The following is an 11,097-nucleotide window of genomic DNA, read 5'->3' as shown; positions in this document are numbered from 1 at the left end:
TAAGTACTTAGTTGCCTGGTCATCAATAATGAAGCAAACAGACAAGTGTGCCTTTTGATCCGATGCACTGAGAAGTACCCAACATCACCAATGTAGCATTCTTGCCCAAAAACATTTACCCTGAATGTATTCATGAGGAAATAATCAAACAAATCCAAATTAAGGTGCACTATGCAAAGTGACTGAAGTCTAGATTTTTCAAAAATATCAGTCACATAAGGCCAAAAACTGAGATGGAAGAGGGGAGCTTGGGAACTCTCTGGGGAAAAAACAAAAAAACCCAAAAAAACACCAAAAACTAAAGAGGCATGACAACTAATTCAACCCAGAAACTTTAATTAAATTCTGGGTCTCATTTTAAAATAAATAAATAGGGGCTCCTGGGTGGCTCATTCAATGTAGAGCCTGCTTGGGACTCTCTGTCTGCTTCTCCCCTGCTTGTATTCTCTCTCTCTCTCAAAATAAACATTTAAAAAAAACATGAAAAATAAAATAAAATAAACAAGTACAAAAAGGAAATCAGATAAAGAACACAATCAGGGCAATCTTGGCTATTTAAATATAAACTGAATATGTGAGAATAAGATTTTATCAGCATTACACTTGGGTGATGGTTATATTGTGTTTTTGTACAAGTATGTCTTTGTTCTTTGGAGACATATGCTGAGGTATTTGGGGTAAAGATATCTGTAACTTATTCTCAAAATATTCCTCAAAATATTATATTACAAATTAAAATAATAGTGTCATACACATAATAAATCTCTTAGAATAATACCTGGCGCATAATAAATGATTTTGTTAGTATAAATTATGTATTATTAGCAAAGAAAACTAGACAATAGGAAAAATCTTGTTTAAAATTATTATACATTCGTCATTGAATTAATGTACTGAAACCTGAATTTCCCCTAAGATCCTCTTCACCTACTGCTCACCTTTCTCAACCCCCCAAATACCTGTCTTTCTTTGACTTCCCCACTCCTCCGTTCAAACCATGTCTCCCACTAATAAGCTAGTTTCCAACCTTCTACCTTACATTGTGGTAATATGATTAGAAGGATATTTTTTCAAGTTCTGCTTTAATCTGTAACACTTAGGTTCACAATGGACTTATATTAGAAAATCTTTGGACCTTAGAATTCACACTGTAACTTGGCTTAAATAACTTCGAGGCTTTATCATATAGCACTGCTTAGGGGTTCTCAGATTTTTTTTCTTCATATTTAAACATTTTTATTCTATATAATATTGCTGAACTGATTTTTTTGGTCTTTTTTAATTTTATTTTTTATTTTTTAAAATTTACATCCACATTAGTTAGCATATAGTGCAACAATGATTTCAGGAGTAGATTCCTTAATGCCCCTTACCCATTAGCCCATCCCCCCTCCCGCAACCCCTCCAGTAACCCTCAGTTTGTTCTCCATATTTATGAGTCTCTTCTGTTTTGTCCCCCTCCCTATTTTTATATTATTTTTGTTTCCCTTCCCTTATGTTCATCTGTTTTGTCTCTTAAAGTCTTCATATGAGTGAAGTCATATGATTTTTGTGTTTCTCTGACTAATTTCACTTAGCATAATACCCTCCAGTTCCATCCACGTAGTTGCAAATGGCAAGATTTCATTCTTTTTGATTGCTGAGTAATACTCCGTTGTGTGTGTGTGTGTGTGTGTGTGTGTGTGTGTGTGTGTGTGTGTGTATACCACAGTTTCTTTATCCATTCATCCATCGATGGACATTTGGGCTCTTTCCATACTTTGGCTATTGTTGATAGTGCTGCTATAAACATGGGGGTGCATGTGTCCCTTCAAAACAGCACACCTGTATCCCGTGGATAAATGCCTAGTAGTGCAATTGCTGGGTCGTATGGTAGTTCTATTTTTAGTTTTTTCAGGAACCTCCATACTGTTTTCCAGAGTGGCTGCACAAGCTTGCATTCCCAAGGGGTTCTCAGATTTTTTAAAGTCAGGACTCCTTTAGTCTCTTAAAAACTGAGGACTCAAGCTTTGGATTATAGTTGTAATAGCTATCAATATTTACAGTATTAACAAATCTAAGAATGATTCAAAATATGTACGTATTCATTCAATTAAAAGTAAACTAATTTCAAGCTAACATCAATAATATATTTTTATGAAAACTGTATTTCCCAAAACAAAAATATTTAGTGACATCAGTGCCATCATTTACCATTTTCCAAATTTCTTTGATTACTTATTACAGCTGTATTTGTTTTGTAATCGTGGTAACATACATATAACATAAAACTTACCATCTGTACCATTTGAAAGTATACAATCCAGTGGCGTTTAATATGTTCAGTGTTATGCAACTCTCATGACTACCAGAACATTTTCAGGACTCCAATAGGAAAACCTGTAGCCCTTAAGTAGTCACTTCCTATTCCTTCCTTCCCCAAGCCCTTGGCAACAACTAATCTGCTTTCTGTCTCTGTGGATTTGCCTATTCTGGATATCACATATAAATGGAATCATACAGCATGTGGTCTTTTATGTCTGGCTTCTTTCACTTAGCGTCATGTTTTCAAGGTCCATCCATGTTGGAGCACATAGCAGTACTTCATTTCTTTTTGTGGCTGAGTAATATTTGATTTTACGTATACACGACATCCTGTTTGGAGTGTCTGCGTACACCACATTTTGTTTGGTGTGAAGTGGCATCTCACTGAAGTTTTGTATTTCTCTAGTGACTAATCCTGTTGAGCATCTTATGCTTGTTGGCCATTCGTATACTGTCTTTGGAGGAATATCTATCTGTTCAAGTCCTTGGCCTATTTTTTCATTGAGTGTTTGTCCTTTTGTTGTTGAGTTATGAGTTCTTCATATATCCTGTATTCTAGACCAGATGTGTGATCTACAAATATTTTCTCCTATTCTGCAGGGTGTCTTTTCGCTCTCGTGACAGTGTCCTTGATGCCCAAAAGTTTTAGTTTTAACTAAGTCCAATGTATCCTTTTCTTTTGTTGATTGTGTTTTTGTGTCATATCTTTAGAAATCATGTCAAATTGCAGGTCATGAAGGTTTATTCCTATGTCTTTTTAAAAAGGTTTTTATAGTTTTAGCTCTTGTATGTAGGTCTTTGATCCATGTTGAGTTATTTTTTGTACGTGGTGTCAGGTCCAACTTCATTCTTTTGTGTATGGATATCCAGTTGTCCCATCACCATTTGTTGAAGACATTCTTTCTCTATAGAATGGTCTTGGCACTTTTGTCAAAAATCAACCTATCTATAAATTTATTTCTGAGCTCTCATTTTTCTTCCATTGACATAGGTCTTTCCTCATGCCAGTACCAAACTGTTTTGATTAGTGTAGTTTTGTAGTAAACGTTGAAAGTGTGAACTCTTCAACTTTGCCTCTCCTTTTCAAGATTTTTAAAAAGTTTTTATTTACTTATTGAGAGAGCGAGAGAGAGAGAGGGAATGAGTGGGGGAGGGGCAGAGAGAGAGGGAGAGAGAGAGAGAATCCCAAGCCAGCTCCATGCTCATGGAGCCCAACATGAGGCTTTTTCAAGATTGTTTTGAGTAGTTGGAATCCTTTGCCTTTTGTTATGTATTTTGGATCAGCTTTTCCATTTCTGTTCCAAGTCTGTTAGGATCTTCATAGAGATTGCATTGAAACTATAGATTGCTTTGGGCAATATTGCCATCTTTACAATATTAAGTCTTCTAATCCATGAACACAGGATGTCTTTCCATTTATTAATATTCTTTTATTTCTTTCAGTATTGTTTTATAGTTTTCTGTGAGCAAAGCTTACATATTCTTAGTTAAATATATTCTTTTTTTTTTTTTCAACGTTTATTTATTTTTTTGGGACAGAGAGAGACAGAGCATGAACGGGGGAGGGGCAGAGAGAGAGGGAGACACAGAATCGGAAACAGGCTCCAGGCTCTGAGCCATCAGCCCAGAGCCCAACGTGGGGCTCGAACTCACGGACCGCGAGATTGTGACCTGGCTGAAGTCGGACGCTTAACCGACTGCGCCACCCAGGCTCCCCAGTTAAATATGTTCTTAATTATTTATTCTTTTTTGGTACTATTGTAAATGGAATTATTTTCTAAATTGTCTTTTCAGGTTGTTCATTGCTAGTGTATAGAAATACCAGAGATTTTTATGTGTTGATCTTGTATCCTGCAACTTTGCTAAAGGCACCTATTAACTGTAATGACAGGTGGATTCTTATATTTGCTTTACATTCAGTCTGTTTCTATATATTGTTTTGGTTGAAGTATATAAAGAATATCCAGACCCTTATAAATATTACATTAAGACAGGGAGAAGGATTTTCATTGGGTTTTCAGATAATTGTGGATATTCACTCTTGATACTATACCAAGACTCAGTAAGTGATAGTTTCTTAAAAGTTAATTGCAATGCGGCATCTGAAGCATATCAAACATTTTTCACTTAGTCACATTAATATCCTTTGGACTCACACTTCTAATGGATCTTTTATCTGTGCATGATTTTACAACATTGTACATTTGGAAAATATGGTTCTCTGAATTATGCAGATTTTCCAAGTGTTGACACATTTCATTTGATGGTATTTGAAACACCACCTTATTATCACCATAAATTTTATCACACATTCTTTCAGCTTTGGGAAGCCTATAGAGACAATAAAGTTTTCTAAAATCTAATTTTTGCTTGAGATAAAACTTGAGTTTTATCAATGATAGCAAATTCTGTCTTGTTTTCCTTGAAGTAACTGACTTACTCTGTTCATTTTCAAGAAAATGGCTACCATATATCTAATTCTTATTGACCACAGTTCTTCTGCTAATCATTCTTGCTATTAAAAGTTGTGCCCTATGATAAAAATGGGTTGTTCAGCTCCAGAATTAAACAAGGGCATAAGAGCTTTTCCTCCAGACGACCATTGGATTTTAATATGAAGTAAAAGAGATTTATGCATATTTTGCATTTCATCAGAAAGAATAATTTTAAAAAATGTAGTCAAGGGTTGAGATTTAATAATCAAGGAATGTTCTCAAGAAAACTCTTTTTTTAAATGCGTTTGCAGCATTGGGCAATACATGACTACTAATATAGTTTGGTGCTACTGCCTTCATTTATGCTAAAGTTTCTCTATGAGTGCAAATAATGACACAATGAGCAAGGCAAAGAACTTCTTAGAATTATTACAAAAATACTTTTAACCTTGAGGACTTGAAGGAGTCTCAGGAACTGACAAGACCACACTTTGACAAAAAGTGTGGCAGACCACATTTTGACAATAGTTGGTATGGCTATTGAAATGTCAGTTTTACAGACTGCCTCGACTTCAGAAATATTGAAAGAAGTAGATGTTACCATTCTTATCATAATTTCCTTGATGAAGTTTTCCAATCCCTTAGCAATGTATTTGGGTGCTCTCATTACACACAACCAACCAGGATCAGCAGGCCCTACATCCAGTTCTAATGAAACCAGAATTTTAATGGATAAAGGGCAGACATTAAGAGAAAGGTGAATATAGTTCATGGAAGGTAGGATAAGGCAGGAAGAAAAAATAATTTACTATAAAGCTTTTTGTTTATTCACATCACATTCACTTCCAAACTCTATTCCATCCAGTTGCTAAGACCAAATAAAGTAGAAGGGCTGGCATATCTATTTTAGGAGACTAGTTTAGGTAATGGTTTTATGGATTTTGCCTTATGAGTAACCACAATATTTTTACACAAAGAATCATTCTTTCTCAAGCTAATGCCTTCTTTTGCATCCCCATTAATTATAAAGCCTATAAAAATTGTTTTTCACAATGCCAAAAACAAAAACAAAAAAAAAACAAAAAACCACCCAGGAATTTTCTTTTGAGGCCTGGTGTACTAAAATATTTATTTTTCAGGGTGACTGGGTTGCTCAGTCTGTTAAGCGTCTGACTTCAGCTCACGTCATGAATGATCTCGCGGTTCACGAGTTCGAGCCTGTGTTGGGCTCTGTGCTCACAGCACAGACAGCTGAGCTGTCAGTACAGAGCCTGGAGCCTTCTTTGGATTCTGTGTCTCCCTCTCTCCCTCTGCCCCTCCCTCACTCGTACTGCCTCTGTCTCTCTCTCAAAAATAAATTTAAAAAACAGTAAAAAATGTTTTAAATATTTATTTTTCAATGAAATGAGTGAAATCCATACAAGCCAAGTATTCATTTACATTATATTATGCTATAGATAACCAAATCTCTAGTATGACGTTAAGGAAAAGGTAATGAAAGGAAAGTTAATCAAGTTTCTATTAATACACATTGATTCTCCTTCAAAATAACAGATTATATTTATAATTGAAAAGTACTGCAAAGGAAAATAGGTCCTTTTCAAAACAACAAATAAAAAATGTTTCAGTGCATTTCTTCTTAGCAGATTGCTCACTGATTAACATATATTATTGCCAAACACACTATTCTGCATAGAAAGGAAGAAAGGTTTCACTACTCTTGCTATATACCCCACCAAGTAAATCCAAGTGTGAAATACTCTTTGAAGTCAGCAGGCATTCTTTGCTTCAAATAATTCTGAAGGGATTTAGAAGCCAGATAGGATTAAAGCTTGGGAAAAAAAGGGCGGGGGTGGGTTGGAAGTGGGGTGGGGAACAGCTCAACCTTAACTGTAAATAAATGAAAACATGGTGAAGAGGGAAAAGGAAAACTTTATTGAGATCCAACAATTGTTAAGGTGATAAATCTGGCTTATTCAGAATTAATGGTGGGAAAAGAGACCCTAAGGACAGACTCACTAATCAAAGTATGCAAGAAGAAACCAATGAAAAATATCTTTAAAATCAAAATTGCACAACCTCCTAAATTTAGATCCTTTGCAAAAATATTTTTAAACCAAATGTATTTAATCCAAATCAGTTGGATGAATTTGACATTCTTTCTGATTCAAGGCAACCTCCCTCTTGCCTGAGTTACTGCAGTAGCAACTGATCTCTCTGCTTCCACCCTAGGCCTCCTAAGTGATCCTTTTCGAAGGTAAGTAATGTTCTCCTCTGCTCAAAACCCTCCCATGCATGGTTTCCCATTCTTACTCAGAGTGAAAGTCTGAGTCCTGTAATTGCACACACATTCTCACCCAATTTTGCTCCTTCTTACTTCGTCTCTGGCTGCTCTCCCACCTTGTGCAATCCACTTGAGCCCTGATGGTCTTCTTGCCATTTTGCCAATACACAAGGCACACTTTCTCCCAGGAAAGTGGTACTTACTTGGTTGTTCCCTCTGACTAGCAGGTTCTTCTCCTAGGTACCAACATGGCTCATATACTTTCTTCAGCCCTTTTTAATCAGGCCTTTTCTCATCCACCCTATCACAAACGCAAGTTCCCCTCACCTAGAACACTCCAACCTCCTTCCCTACTAAATTTTTCCCCATTCATTTATCACCATCCAACGTACCAGTGTTTCATTTATTCGTCTTATTCTTCTCTGTCTTCTACCACAAAAATATAAGCTCCATGAGAGCAATGATTTGGACTTGTTTGGGCACATATTCCCAGGGCTTAAAACAGTACCTTAAACACAGTAGGTACGTAATTAATATTTGTCAAGTAAATAGATGTAATTTCTGTCTATACTGTCAGATAAGCACTACTTCAGTTTACTGCTCTATGATTCTTTTTAATTTTAATTTTACTATTATTTTTTAATTTTGGAGAGAGAGAGCACAAAAGCTGAGGAGAGGGACAAAGAGAGAGAGAGAGAGAGAGAGAGAGAGAGGGAGAATCTCAAGCAGGCTCCACACCCAGTATAGGAGCCCAAGGTGGGGCTCGATGATCCCATGACCCTGGGATCATGAACTGAGCCAAAATCAAGAGTGGGATGCTTAACAAACTGAGTCACCCAGATGCCCCTGTTCTATGATTCTTTATATGGGAATGAAAGTTTTGCTTTTGAACCTCTAGTTTGGTTTTTCAGGTATTGTTGGTCAAGCTGACCATTGTCAAGAAGTGGTCTCTACCCACTGGGAGAGAAGCAGACTAGAATGGAAAGACATTGTTGCCTCTTCAATTCTCCCCTTGTGTTTTCCTACCCCCTAATCTTCCTGGCTCCATGAGCACACTATTGAACATCTAAGAAATCTAACTGGATGTCCACCATCTTGACTCTATTTTGACTTACTCTCCACTTTGGATAATCACCTTTTGCTCTCACCCAATTCCATAGACTGGTTTATCCTTTTAATGTTTTCTTTTGGTGAAGTGGGCTTAATTGAATTCTGTCTGACCATTTAGGTCTTTGGAGGAGTAGGCACAATAGCAAGCTTCTAGGTTACAGCTTCTAGGGCATTCACCTGCGCCAATTTACTTATGTAACCATAGAGATTGTAAAGATTATGGGAAACAAAGCATTTAAGTTACAGTCTATTGAATTATAAACACCCAACCCTTCATTTTTATATGTACCAACTACTTAGCTAATGAACTTAAGAACAGTATTTGTGAGACTAGTTTTCATATAGTAATGCCTGTATGGACAGAGGGATTGGAATGCTTGTTTTCTTTCTTTCTTTTTTTAATGTTTATTTTTGAGAGAGAGACAGAGAGACAGAGAGTGAGTGGGGGAGGGAGAGAGAGAGGGAGGCACCGAATCCAAAGCATGCTCCAGGCTCTGAGCTCTCAGCACAGAACCAAACATGGACCTCAAACTCACCAACAGTGAGATCATGACCTGAGCTGAAGTCAGGTGCCTAAGTGACTGAGCTACCCAGGTGCCCCAGAATGCTTGTTTTCAAGTCATATTTAATATTCCTGAATTACTTACTAACATTTATAAGCAACTCTGGATTCATGAAGTACCCTTGACTCTTCTTTTAACTGCATTATGGCAGAGCTGTGATTATAATAACCACTATGTTTAAAAAAAAATTTAATGTTTCATTATTTTTGAGAGAGAGAGAGCAAGAGAGAGCCAGTAGGGAAGGGGCAGAGGGAGAAGGAGACACAGAATTAGAATCAGGTTCCAGGCTCTGAACTGTCAGCACAGAGCCCTATGGGAGTGGGGGATGCTCAAACCCACAAACTGTGAGATCAAGACCTGAGCTGAAGTCAGATGCTTAACCGATTGAGCCACCTTGGTGCCCCGATAATCACTATATTTTAAAATCATAGGGTGCATGGCAACTAGAAAGGTCATCTGGTTCATCTCTAGCAAAACATATCTAAATCATGCGCTTTGTTTTTTCTCCAAGACTTCTAGAGAAGAGACACAATATTTTCTCTCTATATGGATTCTATATATACAGATTCAAATATATGTACACACACACACACACACACACACACACACACACACACACACAAACCACCACCACCACATATATACATAATGATGAGAGACGAGGGGATTTTTTTTAAGTTTCATCCCAGAATATAGTTTTAAATTCATCTGAGTTGAAGTATTTCCTTAGTGTACAGAGGTCTTTTTCAGATTTGCTTCTAGAAAGTAGAATTAAAAAGAAAGGTTGATAAAAGGACATAGGAAGGAGCAGACAGTAAAAGCAGGGATGAAAGAAATCTGCCAGAGAGAAATAAAAAAACAAAAAGTAAAAATAATTCAGTGTTCTGTTACCTTTCATGTATTTTTTATTTACTTTTTTAAAAGTCTCCTTTAAAAAAAAAAGTTTGTTTTGTGACAGAGCAAGAGCACGAGTCAGGGAGGGGCAGAGAGAGAGAGAGAGAGGGAGAGAGAGAATCCCAAGCAGGCTCCACACTATGAACGCAGAGCCCAATACGGGGCTTGAACCTATGAAGTGTGAGAACATGACCTGAGCTGAAACTAAGAACTGGACACTAACCAATTGAGCCACTCAGGTGTCCTGCCTTTCATTAAAAAAAAAAATTTTTTTTTAACATTTATTCATTTTTGAGAGACAGAGAGTGAGCAGGGGATGGACAGAAAGAGAGAGGGAGACACAGAATCTGAAGCAGGTTTCTGGCTCTGAGCTGTCAGCACAGAGCCTGACACGGAGTTCGAACCTACGAACAGAGAGATCATGACCTGAGCCAAAGTCGGATGCTTAACCGACTGAGCCACCCAGGTGCCCCTCATTTTTTGATTACTAAGGGACTTGATCTGGTTCTTTTCTCCAGGCACTTATTATTTGAAAATAAAAGTACAAACAGACTCTGGAGTGATTAAGAGTTGGATGGTTGATTATTGGTTAAATGTAGATAAAACAAGTCCAGTTATTCAATAATAAAATGTGTTCAGTCTTAATATTGTTTAATAAAATAAAATCACGTGGTAATAAAAATTTAATCTATATAGAGAGGGCTAAGAAGAAAATGCAGTCTTCTTATTCTCCTGCCACATCTAGTTCTTTTTAACCACTGTTCAAAATTCCTTCCATAACATTCCAGAAAGAAAGATTAAATGTATCTCCCTGCATAGATACATGAATGTGTGTGTGTGTATGTGGGGGGGGGGGGGGGTATACATATAAATTCTATTCCAAAGGAATAACATCATACCTCTTATATGTAACTTACCTTTTTCTCTTTAAAATACATTTTTGAGATTTTTCCACGTGCCTAGACATGGAAGCTTTGTGAGTAAGGAAACAGTCTTCTTAAACACTGTATCCCCAATGGCTTGAATAAAGGTCTCGCAAATACTTTTCCTCTAATGAAAATCTGTTAGGTAAATGAAGAAATAAATCAGAAAATATAGATTAATTGCATTTGTTGGAATTAAACATTAAAAGCATAACATTACAATATTCTGATATATAAACGTATCAGAAGTATCCAGTCTGCTACTGATGAACATTTAGAATATTTTCAGATTTTTGGCTATGACTGTAGTAAACATTCCTGAACATATCTATTACATTTTATATGTATGTACCTGTAAGTGAATCCAAGGTAATTACCTAGCCATTTAATAGCTCAGTCAATTCCATTTTTAACTTTGATAGATATTACCAAGTACCACTCTCAGCCAGCTGCATCAACTTATGCTCTCATTACAATACTGTTTTTATTCTGGAGCAAATCACAAAACTTGAATGCTAGTGACAGAAACACACATTCCTAAAAACTCAATATTCTTTCATCTGCAGCCGTCTAATGAAAACTGT

Source organism: Prionailurus viverrinus, chromosome A1 (genome assembly GCF_022837055.1).
Source record: "Prionailurus viverrinus isolate Anna chromosome A1, UM_Priviv_1.0, whole genome shotgun sequence".
Taxonomy (NCBI): Eukaryota; Metazoa; Chordata; class Mammalia; order Carnivora; family Felidae; genus Prionailurus; species Prionailurus viverrinus.
The sequence above is the reverse complement of the archived record's forward strand: the minus strand, read 5'-3'. Positions refer to the sequence as shown.